The sequence below is a fragment of the Pteropus medius genome, unplaced genomic scaffold (genome assembly GCF_902729225.1).
Source record: "Pteropus medius unplaced genomic scaffold, Ma_sr-lr_union100, whole genome shotgun sequence".
Lineage (NCBI taxonomy): Eukaryota > Metazoa > Chordata > Mammalia > Chiroptera > Pteropodidae > Pteropus > Pteropus medius.
The window spans coordinates 6,636,250-6,658,886 of NW_024349799.1; the positions used below are offsets into that span (position 1 = coordinate 6,636,250).

Consider the following 22,637-nt stretch of genomic DNA (forward strand, 5'->3'; position numbering starts at 1 on the left):
ACACAGCAAGACAATCTTAATTTTCATCATGGGCAGGCTGATGAGAAAGCTCTCCATAACATCAGCTATATGCATATCCCATCACAGGAAGGACACATGTTATACTAAAATATACAGATGTGAAACAAGCTTTTACTTTGTACTCTAATATAAACAGTGCCACAAAAAATAAGACAACTGAAGTTACAAATCAGAAGAGCAGAATAAAAAAAGAATGAAGAAAAATTAAAACAGCTTATGATCAACACTATAAATCAACTAAACGTAACCAAATTACAGAAGATTCAACCCAACAAAAGCAGAATACCCTTTCCTCTGAAGTACACACAAAACATTATAAGGATGTACCATATGTTAACCACAAAAAAGTCTCAGTACATTTAAAAATAATGAAAACAATCTCTCTAACCAAAATGGAATGAAATTATAAAGCAAAAACAGAAGGAAAATTGGAAATTCACCAATAAGTGGAATTAAACAATAACCTCTTAAACAATCACCAGGTCAAAAATATGTGGAATTAAACAATAAATTCTTAAACAATCAACACCACATTAACCGAATAAAGGAGAAAAACACAATGATCATCTCAACTGATACAGAAAAAACATTTGCCAAAAGTCAACATTCTTTAATGATAAAAACACACAGGAAACCGGTAATAGAAGGAAATTTCCAAATATGATAAAGAGCATTTATGAAACACCCATAGCTAACATTATTCTCAATAGCAAAAGACTACTTTCTCCCTAAGATCAGGAACAAGAAAAGGATGCTCACTTTCAATACTGCTAGTCGACATTGTATTGAAAGATCTAGCCAAAGCAATTCGGTAAGAAAAAGAAATGAAAAGCTTCTATGTTGCAAAAGAAGTAAAACTATCACTAGTCACAGACAACGTGATCCTATATAGAAAATCCCAAAGAATCCACAAAATAGTATTAAAACTGATAAATTCAGGCAAGTTATAGGATATGAGATCAACATGCATAAACCAGCAATTATCAATCCAAAATAGAAATTAAGAAATCAGGCCCTTAAAAAAAAAAAAAGAAGAAGGAAGGAAGGAAACGAGGGAGGGAAGGAGGAAGGGAGGGAATAAAATGGAAGGAAGGAAGGAAGGAAGGAAGGAAGGAAGGAAGGAACTGATTCCATTTCTAATCACAATACAATCTCTATCAAAATTCCAATAGCCTTTTCCGCAGTAGTGAAAAGCCAGCCTAAAAGCAAATGGAATTGCAAGGAGCCCCAAATAGGCAAACAATATTGAAAAAGAACAAAGTTGGAGGACTCACGTTTCCCAATTTCAAAATTTACAACAAAGCTACATTAATCAAAACACTGTTATACCGACATAACATTACACAAATAAACCAATAGATTAGAATTCAGAGTCCAGAAAAAAATCCATACATCTATGATAACTTAATTCTTCAAAAAGGTACCTAGTCCATTAAATGGGAAAAGAACAGTACATTCCAAGAAACAGTGCTGGGGAAACTAAGTCCACATGCAAAAGAATGAAGCTGGACTTCTATCTCATATCCTACATAAATATTAACTCAAAATAGATCTAAAGACCTAAATATAAGAACTATAAAACTATAAAACTCTTATAAAAAATATAGGAGTATACAATGGAATATTATTCAGCAATAAGAAGAGATGAAATACTGCCATGTGCAACAACTTGGATGGACCTTGAAATAATCATATTAAGTGAAATAAGCCAGATAGAAAAAGTTGAAAATTACATGATATCATTTATATGTGGGATATAAACTTAAAAGCAACAAATGAACAGGACAAAAGAGACTCATGGACATAGACAATGGATTAGTGGTTACCAGAGAGGGGGGAAGAGGGGAAGGAGGGAAAAAACAAATAAAATATTAAATGAATAAATAAATAAATAAATAAATAAATAGTGTGTGTGTGTGTGTGTGTGTGTGTGTGTGTGTGTGTGTATGTAGAAATCTTCATGATCTTGGATTTGGCAATATCCTTAGATATGACACCAAAAGAGCAAGCAACAATAACAACAAAAATAGATCAATTGGATTACATCAATATAAAAAAATTTTATACCTGAAACTAATATAAAATAATATTGAATGTCAATTCTAATTGAAAAATAAAAAATAAAAATAAAATTTAAAAATTTTGTGTATCAAAGGTCATTGTCAAAAAAGAGGAAAGACATCCTAAAATATGAGAAAATATCTGCAAAACAAATATCAGATAAGTGTCTAGTAACCAGAATATATTGAGAACTCTTATATTCAACAATAAGACAACTCAATTAAAAGATGAGCAAAGGAAATTTCTCCAAAGAATACATACAAATGGCAAACAAGCATATGAAAAGATGCCCAACATCCTTAGTCATTAGTGAAATACAAATCAAAACCACAATGAGACACGCTTCACACCAATTATGCTGGTCATAATAAAACAAGTGAAAAAGAGCAAGTGTCAGTAAGGATGTAGAGAAAGTATAACCTTGGTCCATTGCTGTTGGGAATGTAAATGGTGCAGCCACTGTGGAAGACAGGTTGGTGGCTCCTCAAAAAGCTAAACATAGAATTTCCATATGGCCCAGTAATTCTACTCCTAGGTGTATACCCATGAGAAATGAAAACATATGTCCAAACATAAACATATACATAAACATTCATATCAGCATTATTTAATGATAACCACAAAGTGGAAACATCCCTCAACTAATGAATGTATAAACAAATTGTAGTATACACATACAATGTAATTATTTGACCTTAAAAGGGAATGAAGTTCCAACTATATGACATTCTGGAAAAGGCATGTCTACAAAGACATTAAAAAGGTCAGTACATGCCAAGGGTAGGGGAGGAGTGAGGAATGAAGAGGCAGATCACAGAGGATTTTTAGGACAGTGAAAATACTCTGCATGCTACAATAATGATGGATACATGTTATTCAGTCTGAGGAACATGGTTGTACTATTAAACGAGACAGTCAGTGGGAGCATCTATGTCTATATGCTCAACCATACTGATAAAAAAGCTGATAAATGAGCAGAAAGGGAGAAGCGAGAAACATACAACCAAAAAAACAGAACAGAAAATGGAACCTTGGGAACAATGACATTTTTTAAATATTATATTTTTAATGCTTTATTAAAATTATTTATTTTCAAGTCTCAAACAGACTGCAATCTTGTTTAAGTGCTGGAGACATATTCATTTTTCATACCTTAGGCAAATGCCTAGAATATGGTATATCATCGATAAATGTTTTTGAATAAAGGGGTAATCAGAGCAGCTGAAGAAAAAACAAGATGTTCAGAAATAGGGTATAACGAGCTGTCTCACGATTAAGAATTAGCATAGGGATTTTAATCTGCTCCATTATATCACAGTCAAAAGTTACAAACTTAAAAAAAAATCAACCCTCTTATACTAATCTTCCTAAATGATGTCTCTGACCATTTATTCCAGTTTCGGAAATTATCTATGATATCCCATTGCCATAAAATAAAGTTTAACCTTTTATCTAAGCAAATAAAGCTGTGTGTGATATGGACTCAATTTTTTTTAATATTTAATTTCCATTCTCTTCATACAACTTCTACTCTAGTCCATATACCATTAGTGACTTTTACTCATGGTCCTCTATGACCTAGCTCTATTCTATCCCCATCTCGACACCTACATCTCAACAATTTTTCAGACTGACTACAGTGATATATCCTCCCAGACTGAAGTACTTGCTTCTTCCTTTGAAATTTCACGATACTTTTACCCATCAGCTCAATGAAAGGATCTGCCAGCCATAATCAGCTTAATGAGAATGTCCCATTCACCATCCCATGAAAAGTTAGCAGTCTTAAAAGGCTACGCTCTTTACTACCCAGGCCCTCCTCTTAGTTAGACCAGAGGAGGTATCAGATGCAAAGACATGCAATTTACAGACTGGCATAAAGTATAAAACTGTAGTCATATGGAGACACACCATAGTGCTTCAAAAAAAATAACAAAATCAAAAGAAAAACTAACTATATTCCTAGGCTAGAGGATTACAGGTGACGGTGGTATATCCTAATACCACATATATCACATATCTAAAATAGTTGAGCAATAAAATTGTAGAGCAATATGAAAGTAAACAATAAACAAAAAACAAAAGTCAAAATTAAGTTTTATTCTCAGAATAATAGAAGAGAATTACTGCCTTTTATTTTTCATTAACTTATTCATTTGATAAATTTGCATTGTTTTCTCTGTGCTGCACGCTCTGAACAAAACAGGCCAAATTCTTTTTCTCATTGAGCATACTCTAGTAAATGAAGACAGATATAAACAGATAAATAAGTGAAATAAACCAAATGATAGGTATTGATGAATAATATGAATAAAGAAAACTAGTAAAGAAAAAGGATAAGTGGGTCGTATGAAAGGGTATGCAGCCCTGCCTGCAGAAGTATGTGAAGATTAGAGAGGAAGAATTAGATAAGACCTGGGAATATTGGTTTCTTTTGGTGACAGAATAAACCTGTAAACAGTGCACAATGTGCCATGATGGTTACAGATATATAACAGTAGTATGACGGTAAATTAAGAAAAAGAGAAAGAGAACACAAAAGTGGAGGAGTCAGAGAGGATCAAATTCCACAGAGTAGGTGAAACACTGGGAAATAAAGTCAAAGGGCATGGAACTACCTATGGTCAGTGTACCAAAGAGAAATTTGAGGAAAATCATTTTAACATATTTTCTATTTTCTACTGTCAAATAAGCAGGCAGTATTTCAGCGCCAGAAGTTAACACCAGAGTAATAGGAGCCCATACCACTATACATGATATGTTATGAAGCAGTAGCCTTACTTTATCGATGATTACAAGTTTCCTAATGAATTTGCCAAATGCAGTATGGTTTCCACTACCAAAAAACTGAAATTCCTTTGCAATCAAAAGATCTCCTATTTTAAAAGGTTATTATCCAAAGATCTGTGGTTAAACAGAGGTAGAATATATCTACCACTCACTTCTGATAATGACTCATATTGGACAGCGAATTATTTCCAAAGTAGAAAAGCATATGTTGAAAAATCTAAGTTATTCACGGTTGTTTTACATTTTATAATTATTTTTAAATAAAGAAATACTCAAGTAAACACACATAAAGAAGAATGTACACATCTAAGGTGAACATCATGGTAAATTTTCATAAAGTAGATAAATAGATACGTAAGTCTACCCACGTAGAAAAATATATTTCCGCTACCTCAGAAATGCTCCTCGTGCCCCCTTCAATTCACTAGTCCCCATCCTCACTAAAGATCATCACTAGAGACTCCTTGTCCTGATGAAGTAAGCAGCAAGGTGGAGGAAGCCCCCATCCAAAGAACTGTCAATAGCCTCCAACACATAGCCAGCGTCACACAAAGGCCCTCAAACCTAGAGCCACAACGAAATGAACCTGAGTAAGTTTAGGAATAGATACTCCCCCAGTCAAGCCTGCAGATAAAAACCCAATTAGGCTGACACCCTGACAGCAGTCTTGTAAGACCCTAAGGTAAAGGACTCAGTTAAACTGTACCTGGCTGCTGACTCACAGAAACTTAGGAGATAATAAATGTCTGTTGTCTTAAGACATTAAGTCTGTCCTAATTTATTACACAGAAATAGATAATCAATACACACCCATTCCCTCATTTGCACACAATGTTCTTTAGATTCAGTGCAATTCCAAAGACCAGAAGAATTTTTTAATGGAAATATAAGTCTGTCATTTTGCCAAAATAACATCAGATTGCCTTTCATTAACTATATTTAAAAATTAAATTTCAGCATTGTAACTAAAGTTATAATTTCCTGTTTACTATTCATTTCTTTCTATAAAGTAGTAAATGAACAATTATGTTAAACTAATACACTTTTAAATAATTTAAAAGTTTTTTACCAATATAAACTATTCTAAAACAAATCTGAATGGGCTTCTATTTCTCAGGTTCTTCTGTAACATCTTAACATTGTTGGTATTCTAACTTTCTTTTATTAAGACAACAGAGACAGTTTACAAAATAATAAAAGTAAAAAACTACTGAGCACTAAGCACTTTAAATTAAAAATGTTATTTTAATTTTTATAAGTTACGTCGGTAATTTGTTCCTAATGAAATGAGGTTACACAGCCAAAAGGTTTGACCAAATTATATAACCACATCATTTGGATGAATGATCATCAGAACTCTCAATCCATTACTTCGTTTTATATACAAATAATACTGTACAAGTTGTTAACATGGGAAAAATATTCTGACCGTCTGTTTCAGATCCAACAATTACTACTTAAGGAAAAAGTCAACAGTACAGTGAGGTCTAGTCGAACGAACCACTAAAAGGAGCATGATTTAGAATAAGAATTAAGTGAGATCTTTAGGTATGTACAGTGAAGTGCACCTTTCCATGGAAGAATAATCTCTTTTCTATGTAAAAAATACAAGGTTATTAGCATCTAGAGAATAAGAAATAATCTAGGTATCTTGGGCCTTTTGTGAAGACTTAGTATGTTGTTGAGTATGTCGGCATTTTTTTAATAATGCCTTAGGGAATGATGGTGAACCTTACACTTTATCTTTGAAATTTAAACACCACCTAAAAATGGGATATGAGATATATGCAACACTATCTATATGCTTTATGGGGCAGGGGGAAGTGTTACAAAGAATACAATATTAAATTAAACTCCTAAACTCAAATTTATAAATTATCGAAAATACTCAAATTTTTAATCTCAGAGTCTATGGTGAATTTTTTTTAACTTTTTTTTTTCTTTACACTCATGTATTTTATTAGACTCATAGCCATTTCTTACCCCGGACAATGTTTTCAAAATAATTTTTTTCTAATGCAATACAATGAGCATCACGTTAAAGCAATGTGAAATATGGCTTTTATGATTTGAAAATTCTAAACATTAATACCATTTTCCTTTACAAAGACTTTTATTATTTTTATTCATGATATTTAACAGATTGAACCAAAATTAGGAAAAGCGGAACAAAGTATTTGAGAAAGTGACATTTTCCAAGAATGTGCATGTATAAGTGAAACACAAAATAGCAAAGACATTTTAAATCTACCACAAATTGCAAGAAGCATGGAAACACTTATTTTTAAATGGGAAAAAGCTGCACAACCTTCAACATGTGTTACTGAATCTAATCCTTTAAATATAAGAGGAAAATTTTTGATAGAATTACATTATTGGTATTCTTATTCAGCTCCTAAAGAACAAAAGCCAGTTCGTTGCATTTTTTATTAAGTAATTAAAAAGAAAAAGCAAAGAAAATGGAAACTTAACCATATTAAAAGCTAAATTTGTGATCAACCTAGTTAATAATAACATTTTTCTTCTGCAAAGTTCTGAATAAACACTGGATAATTAAACCCTCCAACACTCGCACAAGTTGAGAGAGTGGTGGTAGTGAAGCTTCTACAAGGGGAAGTAACCAGGCATGAAGGAGTAACATCTCCAGATAAACACAGAAGATAACGTTAAAACTGGGGTTGAAATCAGATGTTCTTTGATAGGTATCCTCATCTCACATACTACATGGAAGGCAGCCAAAGACATACTACATTAGATTTTTTAAAACGAGTTTTTATTATTTGCAATGGAATACAAAGATGAGTTAGAAATACTCTACCTTTAAGGAGATTTCAAAATAACTAGCCGTATTTAATAAAAGAATAGAATATGAAGTTAAAATGTTTAATATACCACAATAAAAAACAAAGGCAATGAGAAAATGCAAATTATGGAAGACATTATGGGGAACAAGAAAAATCTGCAGTTTACTTCATATATCCCTATGTAAATAATATAAACATATACATAATTTACAAATTTATAATGCTATTTTCCACTATGTCTACACAATCTTTATCCACTAAAAACCATTCATAAATACAGCACTTAAAGTTTTATTAGAAAAATTTTTCAACAATTTTATTGTATTGTAGAGATCAGCAAACTATGTCCCAAATCCACCCTCCAATTGCTAGTTTCATTGGAACACAGCCTCACCCATTTATTTCTTTATTTTCTATGACTGTGTTGAGTAGTTGCCACCGAAACTATATGTCCGCTAAATTTAAAACATTTCATATATGGCAAACAAAACTTCACTGACCCCTGATCTATAGATTTTTATTTCTAGGGTAACTGAGCTTCTTTATATTGTCTTTCTCTCAGGCCTTATAGTATTTGCTTCAGTTGTGGGGGAATGTGAAGTAAGCCTGAGTTCCTTCAGGAACTTCAGGAACTCTACAATTATGTATCTTGAGATTAACCATTCTGGTTTTTGACATTTACACTACTGAATAATTCCTTCCCTTTCTTATTTGAAAACTATGCAAATGTTCTAATTTTCTTCCCATTTTGCTCAAGCTTTCATTTTTTTTTTTCAGTTTTCTATCTATTCTCCCTTCTATACTTTCCAATTTCTTCTTCTGCAACGTATTTGTGGGAGTTTTCCCATCTATTTCTTCCCATAGGTCACATCTCTCCTATTATGTCACCCTGCCTTCCCTGAGTTCTTGTACTTTGTTTTGTGCTCTTCTTTCATAGAGAAAATTGGTTTATTAAATTATAAAAAAAAATTGTGAAATATTTGTTTACAATTGTCAACTGTTACATGGCAACAGTATTTTACAAATTGTTCTTCACTTACCAATAACTTTTCACTGACTTAGTTTTTCTACTTGTTTGTTTCATATAAATTTCAAAGATAAAAGCTGTTCATAAGATCTGTAGTAATGCCCCTTCGTTCATTCTTGGTATGGGCAATTTCTGTCTTCTGTTTTTCTTGATCGGCTTCACTAAAAGGTTATCATTTTTATTGTGTTTTCAAAGAACTAGCTTTTAGCTAAATTGATTTTGTTTTATTTCATTGATTTAATTTATTACTTTCTTCTTTTACTTATTTAAGGTTAACTTTCTCCTTGTTTTCTTAAATTCTTAAGGTGAAAAGTTTAGATCTTTCTTCTTTACAAATGTGAGCATTTAGTGCTATAACTATCCCTCTTGTCCTTACTTCCATTATATCTCAAATTTTTGGTTGTTAGGCTTTTTAATAATTCAGTTCAAATTCTGTTCTATTTTCTCATGATTTCTGTTTAACTCAACATTTAATTTCCAAACACTGTACAAAATTTCCAGAGATATGTTTGTTGATTTCTAATTTAACTGCATTGTGGTTATAAAACATAATCTATTGAGACTTGCCTTATCATCCAGCACATGATCAGTCTTGGTGAATATTCTATGTGAACTTAAAAGTATGTGGATAAAGTATTCTATAATTATGAGTTGAGTCAAATTGATATTGTAGTCATGTCTTCTATATCCTGACTGATAGATAACCTGTCTACTTGTTCCATCGGTTACTAAAAGAGAAATGTCAACCTCTAACTTTAATTGTTGATTTCTCTATTTCCCTTTCAGCTGTATTACTGCTTCATGTATTTTGAAAATTAATATATTTTGAAACATGTATTTGAAGTCTTTTTTTTAAAGACTGAACATAAGAAAGAACATATGTTTGCCAGTCATCTCCCCTGCAGAAATAAATGTTAGGTGATCATGTCCATTACACAAAAGTAAGTATTCCTTTCTAATGTAGGCATAGGTCAGTTTAGAGGCAGGGGAGAAAGAATCTATGGCAATTCCAAAGAGATTGGATTAAAGTCTAGTGAAGTAGGAGGTATAGAAATCTGCTGAATAGAAAAGGGCTTAAACAAATTTATGAATGTTGGGAACTGCTAGTTTGCCATCTTTTGTTACATCCATTTATTAAATACATATATTTTCTAATTAGTTTCGCCATCTAAATCTAAATTGCTCAATTTTTCTGACATCTGCTAAGAAAGGTAAAATTTCCACTAGATAAAAGGAATACAAGGTTAAGGTACAGTCATTTGAAAACAAAACAAAATCTCCCAAGTCTTCAAAAAATTATCAAGTCTCATTTCCTAATAACGGAAAGTGCAAATTGGTCGGCCTGTCAAATAATCTCTCCTAAATTAAAAATCCAGGGATCTGCCCTCTATCCTAAATAAATAAAACAACAAAAATCAATAAGAATTCAAACATTTTAAAACCTCAACTAGTTTTAATTAGACTAATGAGGCACAAGTGAAACTTATTCTAATTACTTGTCTATGTAACCTAATCTAACGTGAAATAGTACATAACTGTATCGAGGTTATCAAAACTAAAACTCTAACACATTGAAAACATTTATTTCAAAGCTTTTACCAGGATATAACTCTAAAAATAATATATGACAATTCATAATAATATACACATGAGATATTTGTAAATAATATTGATGACCCACATCAATAATTCCAACATTTCCAAGGACAATGACAATAGAATTTAAAACATATTAGTTTATTCTAATAAAGAAAAAGAACTGTCCAGTAATCCTCTAAGACTATTTCCATGTTCCTTTAATCATTTGGAGATGTTAAAACATTAAAAATGAAAGAATGTACACAAATGGACTAAACGGTACAGTTAATGGCATCTGTACATTTAACAGACTTATAAAGTCCTTTCATTCAAACCTGTAACCTTTAGAGGGTAAAGACTATATCTTGTTTATTGTACTTTGAACAAAATACTATTTGTTAAAAGAATCCATTAAGAATAAACATATTTATTGTTGTATATTGAATATAGTACTATTTCTTAAAAGAATTAAGAAAAAAAGAATTAATCAATGTTAACTACTTGTTATCAATTAACTTCTCCATGTGATACAATAATGATAGATATGTTTTTATATATTTGTCCAAATCCATAGAATATACAACAGCAAGAATAAAACCTAATGTAAACTATAAACTTCAGGTGATAATGTTATGTCAATGCAGGTTCATCAAGTATAACAAATGTACCATTCTGGAGAGGGATGTTGATAGTGGGGGATAGTAGAAAATCCTTTTATCTTCTGCTAAATTTCGCTGTGAACATAAAACTGCTCTAAGAAAATTGGTCTTTAAAAAATAATTGAAGACTAAATGAATTAAAAAGATACCTGACAAAATTCCATTTCTGAAATAAAGATATGAAAATGTTTGCTATTCTACCTTTTATGAATCTCACTTTTCTAATAAGTCCCATATCTGTGGCAGCTGTGTAATTTTTATTATTGTGAATCTAATAAACACCGGCCATTGTTAGGGACATTATTTCATTTAACCCATACGATGATCCTATGACACAAATAAAATTTTATAGAGAAAAGCCTTTCTTTAGTATTCCTTTCACTGCACAATTTTTTTAATATTCAGCAATAAAATATCATTAAAAAATATTTCTATCAACAGTAATAATTTAAAATATTGAATATTTAATATTAAGTTGCTGATATTCATTCACTGATTAGGAAAGTGATTTTTAGACACAGAAAGAGAATAACGATAACAAAGATTAAAAGCTGCAACCTTGCCTTCATTTGCATTAGTTTTCCAATAAATCAAAAACAAAACGTATCTGCCCCTATATTTACATAGCAAATATTATAATTAGCCATAAATATAGCATAACTTTATACTGTATTCTTTTAAATTAATAATTCAGGAAACTAAATACTCACTTTGTAATATCCTATGTAAAGAAAATGAGTTTTTATTGATAATAGCAGAAATATTAATAAATTATTCAGTTTTATAATTTTGGAAGATAAAGGAATTTAGTGAGTCTATTAGAAACTTCTATAGTAACTTCCTATATTTTTTCCTTTGCATAAAAAACGTTTTGTTACAAAATAAGGAAAACCACTAATAGAAGGATACAAAAGAACAGAGGCAAAAAAGACAAGTTAAAAGTTAAAATTTTGCTTAATGATTAAGAAATATATTATGGAGCCCCCCCCCAAAAAAAAATATATATATATATACAGTTAATTTTCAGTTATGCTCTTGTAAAGAAACTCTGAATAGAAAAAGAATATAGTTTAAAATTTGTATTGTTTATGGCAGAAGTAATAATGCTCTAAAAAAAAAAATCTTGCTTGGATTTATTTCCCTACAAAAAGCAAGCTAATTTATAACTGCTCATCTGTTATGATAAACAAAGTATATACAGGATCATTTTGCATATCAACAGATACATATAACCGCAGTTTAACTGAGAAACAAGGGATACTTAAAATGAGAACACTAAAATTTGGCTCAATTCACCAAAAAAGATGTTAATTACACTAACTTCTGCCAAGTAAGCACAGAGGCCAAATACCCTATACTGTGTAAAAGCACATATTTTTGTTATTCCAGCATTACTCTAAAACTTTACCAGTGTGCATAGTTTGAGTATACGTATGAAATCAATACAAACGAACTTATTATACATGTCAAAAAAACCTACAGTTCATCGCAACATTTGAAATCTACTTCTCAAAATCAAAGAATACTAAAATGTACCAAGAGAGGTTTTAGAAGAGGATATGTGTAAAGATCTATTCTTTTACTTCCCTTCTCAATACTTAAAATGACAATAGATAATCTGAGCATTTGCTTCTATTTTTTTAGAGAACTAAATATGTATTGTTCTGAATTAATTCCTCTAATTTGACGTATTAAAGTACAAAAAACCATTATTTGTATACTATAGAGTATGTTCATTGGAAAGTTGGGAAGAATATTTATATTCGCTTTACCTAAATGTTTTTAATTACATAATATGTGATAAAGCCACATCACTGTCATTCTTTTTCATGTGGTATCAGGTATAGAAAAAAAAGCAGATGAGACTTAAAATGCAAAATTATTTTATAATGAAGTATAAATTAAATTGAAACAGTACCAAATGCCTAAAAATATACAGTTAAAACGTAAGTAGTTTTCCAGTTTTAACACTATTATTACCATAAAAGATTACTTTTCATAGCAGTGAGAAAAAAATATTTTTCTTATTTGACAGCTCTTGTAAAGGTAGGTGGAATGGCGAAGGGATTTGTGCAGGGAGGTGGATCAAGGAAAATCAAATGACACTGCAAAAGTTGTAAAATGCATATATTACATCCAATGTGGATAATTACAATTTTCAAACAATACCCTAGGAGTGAAATTTATATATAATTGCATTTTACTGATCAAAAACCTTTTGTAAACACATGTACTGAACAAAATTAAATTATTTGTAACATAATTTTGAAACTTGGTAATTCAAAGAAATAACCCTCAGTCATAATTCACAAATAAAACTACTAAATAAATGGTCATAGATGCAATGCAAAAATATCACTACTCAAAATGCAAAATGCTAAGATTATGTTGGAGTAATTTGTAACCACAGCTTAACCACAGCAAGATGTGAATTTCTGACACAATCTTATAAGAAATTTTAGATTTCAATATGAGGAATAAAAGTTCTCTTTATTGCCCAGAATCAAAAAAAAAACTAATAACATATACTGCCTTTACAAATTAAAGCTATTTCCATATAATACCTGAATAAAAGATTGCCAAAATAAATTTCTACCCAAGTGAAACCATGAATTTGTTTGCATTCCAAAACAGTACAATTAGTGTTTTTCAAGACTTATCTAAAAAGTATTTAAGATTAGTAAAGGGCTGGAGCTGGAGAAAGAAGTTAGCACAGACATTCACATGAAACAAGGGCAGACTAATTGAAATTTGGATTGTCTTGGAATATATAAAATGCAAGGTCAAAGTAGTTACCCTCATACAGTAAAGAAACACTGATTTTAAAAGCAAAGAATGAAAAGCAGGTGGTTTTCAGAAAATTTATTCTCTTTATTTCAAAAATATGTACAAGCCAGAAATTTCGATGTAGATGGAATGATGTAAAGTTTCAAAAATTTAAAGGGAAACGTCTCTAAGATTCTAGTCCCAGTCAAGGGGAGAGCTAAAAATGGAAACTGGAAATTCCCATTTCAACTTCCAAGATTAAGCAATTTAATAGTTAACAGTTTGACTCTACGAAAGTGGTTAGCTTCATTTTGAAAAGCATACTTTAAGAACCAAATTCTCCTTAAAAAAAAATGGGCAGAATATTTCTTCTCACTTATCAAAAATACCTTCTTTACATTTGGAACCTAGATTTTAAAATGAAGAAACTAAAAAAAAAAAAAAGCCTACCTCCAGCAAGCCTCAGTTCACTGGATCTATGTCACATTGATTTATAACAGTTATTTCTTAGGGGGAAAAAAGCACACACAGATGCAAACAATTACTCTATTTTTGTAGGCAACAAGTGAGGTGGGTGGTAACTGAGAAATTTTTTTAAAATCCTGTCACAATATTCTGCTTTTTCTTAAGAAACCCTCCTCACACAACAAACGTTTGCCACATCAGAGAATTTCCAGGGCCTGAAGCACCACTTTGATTCCAGACCGCTGCAGGCATTAGCAGGAGGTAATTAGGGTAAAAAGTTCAGCCACAGTTCCATGTCTAGAGTCCTGCCAGAAATAAATTTCCTCTCTATTCACTGGTTTCTACTGTACCCTTCTTAAGAATCATATTGAAAACACATTTATCTTTGTAGAGCCTGTTCCTCTTATAATTAATGTTATGGTGTTTACAGTGTTTAATAATTTAAAACGGCCCCAATAGAAGCAGTTTTGTCCTTAAGAGTAGAGGGGTACATTATCATTTTTCCTATATTGCTGCTTCATTTGACAAGCGAAACACACAAGCATGCAGTGCAGCTGTTTTCAGCAAGCTCTCTGGTCATCATAAACTTCAGTTTTATTTCCTCGTTTGAGAAAGGTGCATGGACAAAACTGACACAGATGCATTCGGAATATGTTCTTTGAAATATTTCAAGGAAATGAAAAAGACTAACATGAAAATACTTTAAAATAAAATAGAAAATGTTACTTTACGACATACAAATATATTATATTTCACAAAGAGAAATATGACATGTTACATTTAAATAAGTAATAAAACCTAAATCTACCACATATTTAAGCACTTATAAATTAAAAACAAACAAACAAACAAACAAAAAACTCCAAAGGTACACTCAAAGCCCTGTCTTTTGTTCTGTGTCCCTATCTTCATTTCTCTCCACAAACACGTTCACCCACACCCACACACACACCAGGAGGCCCTAATTAATATGCCAGTTATCTCACAATAACTGTTGTGACTTTCTTTGGATATTGTGTTTGAAAAACAAGATGTTAATAAAATTACTTGAATGCTAAGAAAAACCACTTGTTATAACAATTGGTTCTAACAAAGGATAAAATCAGTTAACATTAAGACATAACACATTCAAAAAACAAACAAAAAAAACACACAACAAAAATAAAATCTTGCCTCTAGGATATTATATTTGTTGTCACACTACTCTATTAAGTCCAGAAAGCTTATTTTTAAAATAATCTGTTTATAAATAATACTTCAAGTCATTTGTAATTTTTTCAAGTTTTTCAGCAAAATATAAGTACAAAAGGAGTTTTTTCTGTATCTTTAAATTCTCAAGTATTTGGTTTTCTGTATCCTAAAGTATGACTAACAGCCTTGCATACAGAAATAAATAAGAAAATTGTAGCCGTCTGCACCATATTGAACAAAATACCAAAACCCAAGATCTTACAGCTTTTACAAAAAATAAATTTTCTTCTACCATTTCACTTAGTGTGACCTTTCGCACAAAGTAAGTATCCAGGATTTCCTATTTGTCCTTTTTTTTAATCTCTCTGGATTGATCTAGATTTGTGCAACAATATCATGTTTTGTACCATTACAGCTGGATTTACATTTCTCAAACATTAAGAAATGCTATTTAAAGGTGTTCAATAATTGGAACAGTAGGAAGAGAAACTAAGGAACAAAGAATTTTTTAAATGACCAGAAATGGAGAAAAAGCAAACCCAAGATTTCAAATCCCAATTTTTTAAGGAACTTTATAAGACCCATGGTAGGATCAACATACAAAATGTTGCATATTTACAATTTTGTTCTAATTATATGATAATTCCAAAAACTAACATTAAATAAAGGTTTATGGAATAATATAATAGGCTGTCATATATAAAAGTGATATACCAGCAAATGAAGCAATTTTCTACATAATATTGAAATTAAAATAATACAAATCTTTTCATTTAGGGTCAGTATATATTATGTTCTGTTTAGGGAATATTTGCCTATCTTAAAGTCATGAATATATTTTCTCTATCTTCAAAATATCTTCAAAATGTTTTTTTCCCCTCTCATGTTTAGATCTACAATACATCTTAAATTGACTTTTGCATGGTATGACATAAGGGACAAGTTTCTTCATTTTCCATATGAATATCCAAATGACGCAGAACCATATATGAATCCCCTCTGTACTGCAGTGCCATTTTTCTCATAAAAATATGGGTATCCGTTTCTGGATTCTGTATGTAGTCCACTAATCTAATGGCCTTGCTTCTGCCAATGTGACTTATTTACTGTTGCTTTATAAGTAGATATCTAATATTAGAACACCATTAACTTTATTCTTCAAAACTGTGTTGGCCATTCTTGGACTTCTATATTGACAACTATATACAAACTGGAATCATCTTCATGACCGTGAGGTAAACAGGATATAAAAAGAACTAATCATAAAAGTATAGATAGGGGGCTCACATTAAAAGGACTCAAACAAATGAATAATTAAAAAAACATAACACAAAAGAAAAATAGGCAAGAGACTTGAACAGGCACTTCAGAGGATATTGAAAGAGCTAACAAACATATGTACAAGTGTTCCAATTTATTAGTTATCAGTAAAATGCAAATGAAAACCATGCGAGATATCAATGCATATCCATCAGAATGGCTAAAATAAAGACCATCAATGCTAACTTTTCACAAGAAGTACTGCAACTGAAGCCCTATGTACTACTACTAGGATGGTAAACTGGTATAACCATGTTAAGAAACTGCTTGGTCATATCTAACAAAGCATAACTTATGATCTAGCAATTCCATTCCTAGGTATATATACCAAACAGAGAGGTACATATACACAAATGTTCACATCAGCACTATTCACTATAGCTCCAAACAGCAAATTATCCAAATAACTGTCCATCAACAACACATAACATTGCCCTGTCCATCATTATCTAACCACTTTCTCTAGTATTTTTCACATATCATTTGTCACCACATTATACATTTTACTTATTTTTTTCTCTCTCCATGCCAGAATGTCAGCTCAATCAGTGCACAGATTTTTGTCTCCTTAGATCCAAGTTTCTCAACCTTAATCCTGTTGACATTACAGACTGGATAATTCTTTGTTGTTGGGGGCTGATCCTTACGTTACATGACGTTTAGCAGCATCCTTGACTCTACCTACTAGATACCACTAGCGTCACTCTGTTCCAAGTTGTGACAACCAAAAATGTCCCCAGACACTGCCAAGCGTCCCCTGGGGATCAAAATCACTTCTCCCTTCTTCCTCTCAGTTAAAAACTGTTACCTTGGATTACTCTTGAATTCTCTGATACTTTAAGAGTAGCTGAAATATAGTAGGAACCCACAAATATTTCTTAAAAGAATATAAAGTTTCTCTTAGAAAAAAAAGAAAAAAAACTATTAAAATAAAGCATTTCTTTGAGATGGCAGCATAGGTCATCTACAGCAAAAACTTTAAAGTCATGCACACAAGACAAGATTTACCCAGTAACAAGCAAGGATTCCTTACACCTCACCGAGATGTGTAGTAATTTACTGTCAATCATACTGACCGACATCTTTGATTAAATCATATTTAAGTCTTCGTTAAAGCAAATAATCTTTATAAAGTCCCAATTTTTTTCTTAGTACAAAAAAACACATTTATTAAAATTGTACCAGAAAATCACTTTAGACATCATATACATATGTATATGTAGGGTTACCTAAAATGTAAATGACGATTTGTTTCATTTAAAAAAACATTTGTTTCACCTGATGCAGTTTTGTAAATGGCTGTTAAAAAAAATCCCAATACTTTGATTCAAAATAATCATCAATTAACACACAACTAATGAGATTCAGCAAGACTTTATTGTCTAAATAACATATAGCTACATCAACAAAATGTTTTTCCCCCCAAATTGTGGAATACTTGATTTGGAAAATGTCATGGTTCTCCATAATGAATTTCCTCATTTTCATCACCAATTTCATCTTTAAGATTATCACAATACAACAGTGATCTCTTTTCAAGGCTTATTCACCATGCACATGCTCCGCTGCACCAGAACTAGAGTAAGTAGGCCTATATGGAATTCCACAAAGTCAGAATCTATGCAGATGTTCTTTCCCTTTTGGTTTTCCTTTAATTTGCAAATCTTGTAATCTAAGCCTGAAGTTGACTGAACCAACATTTAAACCGGTATAGCAATATCAGCCAAAAACTCAATCTGTTTTCTATTTATATGTCAAGACTGCATCCTTTTGGTGGCTGAAAAAACTATTGTTTTGAAATGATTACACAAAGAAACTTCAGGCCCTTTAGTAGTTTTATGTACTGGTTCTAGAAGGAAAGCTTTACTTTTGAAAGGCCTTTAGTTTAAGCAGAAGAAAAAATAACTGAATGTGGAACTCCCACCTTTATGTTTTTAACTGTATATTAAAGATGGCTTAAACAACATGACAGCAAAGTATTTCCCAAAAAAAGACCTCAATGATACTCAAAGAGATGTATTACACAGAAATGTGCTTCTACTGAGTGCCAGGAGGGGCAGCAGGGATGCATTATAAAGGGGCATGAGAAAACTATTGTGTATGATGGATATGCTCATTACCTTGATTGGAGTGATGGTTTCATAAGTGTATACATATGTCAAAATATATCACACTGTACACTTTAGGTGCTGTTTGTCATGTTTCAACTACACCACAATAAAAATATAAATTTATAAATGTAACATGAGCTTTTTTTGGAGGATATAAACAACTGACAATATTCCAATGAATGTAAAGGGCTCCTATTCATAAGAGACACTAGTAGAAACAGTACTGAGCTAGGACATGAAGCCTGACAAACCTGTAGCACAAACACTGGGTAAAGCGGGCACAGCCACATTTCTAACAGTCACACAATTAAAGCTTTCAAAAAACGTATATATAGTTTGTTGTGTGTGTGTGTGTGTGTGTGTGTGTGTGTGTATATATATATATATATATTTATGCTAATATATATATTTGTTCTAATATGTATATTAAAAAAAGTCTTTGGTAAAGAGTGTTCCCTGGATACCCTTCATATCTTTCTGACCCGAAGAATGTGAGGTACACTTAATATGGGCCTGACGCTTTACTAAATACTTGAAAACACTGCCTTATTTAATTCTCACAAGCACAGTACTTGTATATGAGCACCACTTTACAAATAAGGAAACCAAGCCTGAGAACTATTGAATAATATAGTTAATACGGCTCATAATTCATATCTAGGTCTGTGTGACTCTAAAATCTTGGTTCTTTCCATTATGCTGTACGTCTATCCATGGATTCAGGAGTATCAATGAATATTACAGAGTACCAACATAAGGCTAAATGCATACAAAAAGAAAATTATAAAACCCTAAATGAAAACCAGATCCATTAAACATAAATATCACTAGAGTTTCTGTTAGATTAATACTACAAAAGCTGCCACTGAAGCCCCAGTGTCATCCAGAATATCCTGATGTCAAGATTTGTTTTGAAGATCTATACATTATAGACTAGTATCTTCTGGCAATCTTTCCTTATGTCAGATTTCTAGAAACTCCTATAAAATTTCCTGGCTAATAGCTCAGGGGAGATGAACCTATAAATCTGTACATGTAACAGGAAACTGTGATGGTTTTCCATACAAGGTAGTCAGAAAGAGTCCAAATGTATGCCTACTATAACCCACAGCAAGGTTAAAGCAACACACTTCAACAGAAAGATAATATGAGCTACACATGTAATATTAAATTTTCTAGTAGCTACATTTTTAAAAAAGTAGCAGTAAACAGGTAAAATTAATTTTCATATACTTAACATAATCTATCCACAATATTAGCATTTCAATTGCTCAGTAGTCTAATCTGGTTAAACGGTAGATGAAGACAATTTCTAGCCAGGTAATACTCAGGTGTACAGCTTCTAAAGAAAAGGTAACACATGCAACACATCCAAGAAAAGCAATATTCTCTAAACTCATCATTATGATGGAATTTCAATACTTACTTTCTGAATAAAGGTTCAAAATTGGTATTTACTCCCCAAGGACTTCTATTAAAATCAGAGAGAACCATATGACAAGAACAAGATGTGGCTCTTGAAAATATACCTCTTTGCAACGCTACTACATGAAACATATACCCTACTGCAATGTCAGGAAAGATCGTCTCATTTTAACAAAATTTGTGGCTAATTTTTGTTCTCAACAAGTTTAGAATCAGTATAGGAAACAAACCTTTCCCAAGTGCTTTCTTCTTTGCCTTACTAGCATTCTGTAAGACACAAAATCTTACAAAACTGATGGCAGCACATGATGGCCTATTTTAAGCTTTAAGTTTTTCAATTCATGATCAATATTTTAAAATATGTATATTAATATGCATGTAATAGAATAATGTACATAATATGGTAGCACTAATATTCACTGTTAAATAAAAATATACTGTAGTATATCAATAAGAGGCAAAAACAAGCTAGGTGCAGATAAAAACAATATAATTAATGTTTTCACAAATGTGTTTGTGCACATATATATGGCCCTCTCATCTAATTCTGAATCTCCAAATATCTTTGAAAAACAATCCATTTCAACAAGAAAGCACATGAAATCATCCTTAAATCGCACAACAGCATAACTAAGAGAGGAAAAAACCCAATAACTTCAAGTTACTGTTTGTGGGGGCGGGGTCATAAATATTCAAAATTGGCAGAGCCTTCCCCTGAGCTGGCCCAGAGCTGAGCAGGGATCACCTGGAAAAGAAGGAGAATGTGCAATGGTCCTACTAGTGGCGGAGCACAGATAAAATCACCTAGGGTTTACTCCCAGAAGAAAGTGAGTAGGGAAATGTTATTTTAAAAAAGAAGGAAAAGAAAAACTCTGAGATCTATTGGATCAAAATCTCAGCTACTAAAGAATTAAAAGTCAGGAAATGAGAATATATGCAGGACCAGAGATGCCAATCTAAGGAAACACATCAGACTGGAGATACATCCTTGGGAACCTCATGGTAAAGGAAAGGCAGAAGAGCAGACTGAAAGGATCTTATCAGAAAACTAGAGGAAGAACTAAAGTCATTGCCCCAAGGTACAACCACAATTCCTAACCTCTATAATACTGATCCTTTAACCCTGCCCCAGAAAAATCATACTGAGGTTATCATGAACAAAAAAAGGAATAACAACATTCACACAAAACTATTGGGAAAAAAAAAAAACAAGAGTTTTATCTTAATAAAAATATCCCCCCAAAATCCCACAAAATAGAAAACTATAATAGTACAACATAATTACCCAAACATGCATGCCTCACTTAGTAACTAACTTTAATTTGTTCCTGAAAACTCTGCCACTGAATGAAAATGCATGAAGTGGAAAATCATTTCCACTGCTTTTAATGGTAAAAACTATAATGAGTTCTATCCCAATGCATATTTTCACGTATAGACAAAAATATATTAATTGAATACTAAAAATGAGTTTAAATGATAAATATTGATTTGAAAGTAAATATAGATTGTATTTTACTACAAAAGTAAATCTACCTTCAGTGGACAATTAATATCAGAATCAGACACATTAATGAGAATTATGTTTTCCTTGACAATGTAACACTAAATTTTTTTTTAAACACCTGAATTAGCCATAAAAGAGGAATCTTCATGTGAAAAAAAGTATAAGGTGGAAGATTGACTGCTGTCACATAGTTGATAATATTAACCCACCATCAGTTTCATTCTTCATTTAATTATTATATACATTTTCAGTGTCTCAAATATCATGACTGCTTCTTGTGACATGATGCAAATTCCTAATATAAACAACCATTTCAGTAGAGTGAGCTACCTCTAAAGGAAATATACTTTTTTTATTCTATGTCCATTTCAAACCTCTTTATCAGACCATCTTTTGCTTAGTTATTAAAGATTTTCTCCTTTGCTTCGTTCACTTGTATGTGCACAATTCTCCTAATTTTTCAACCTTTTGGAAATTCATGAATCCCTAGCTCTCAAAGTACACATTAAAATGAAGGTACTGCAGAGAAATACTGATTAGAACAAAATAAAATAAAAATTGAAAGTGCCAGACACATGGAAGTGGTAACTACAAACAATAGACTAGCATCATGAAGGTGCTACCCCACCATCCTTCTCACTAGGTATACAAAATAATGGTTAAGATGGTTCATTTATCTATTGCTGTATGACAAACCACTAGAAATCATACTGGCCTAGAATAATAACCACTCTATTTCTCATGATTCTGTAGATTGGGTAGGTGGTGGTTCTACTAGTCTCTCCTTGGTTCATATTCCACTACTGAGTTGGCTGAGGGTTAGGCTCCATTGGGAAAGGGAGGGTGGTTAGGCTTCTCTTTCAATGTGGACTTTTGCTCACACATGATGCTGACAAAGGTGGCTTAAAATAG

At 31.8% G+C, this 22,637-nt stretch overlaps 1 protein-coding gene across 1 annotated transcript in view; it reads right to left on the minus strand.

Moving 5' to 3' along the window:
* The window catches only part of BCAS3 (BCAS3 microtubule associated cell migration factor), a 512,946-nt gene that overhangs the window by 409,526 nt on the left and 80,783 nt on the right, over positions 1-22,637 (minus strand).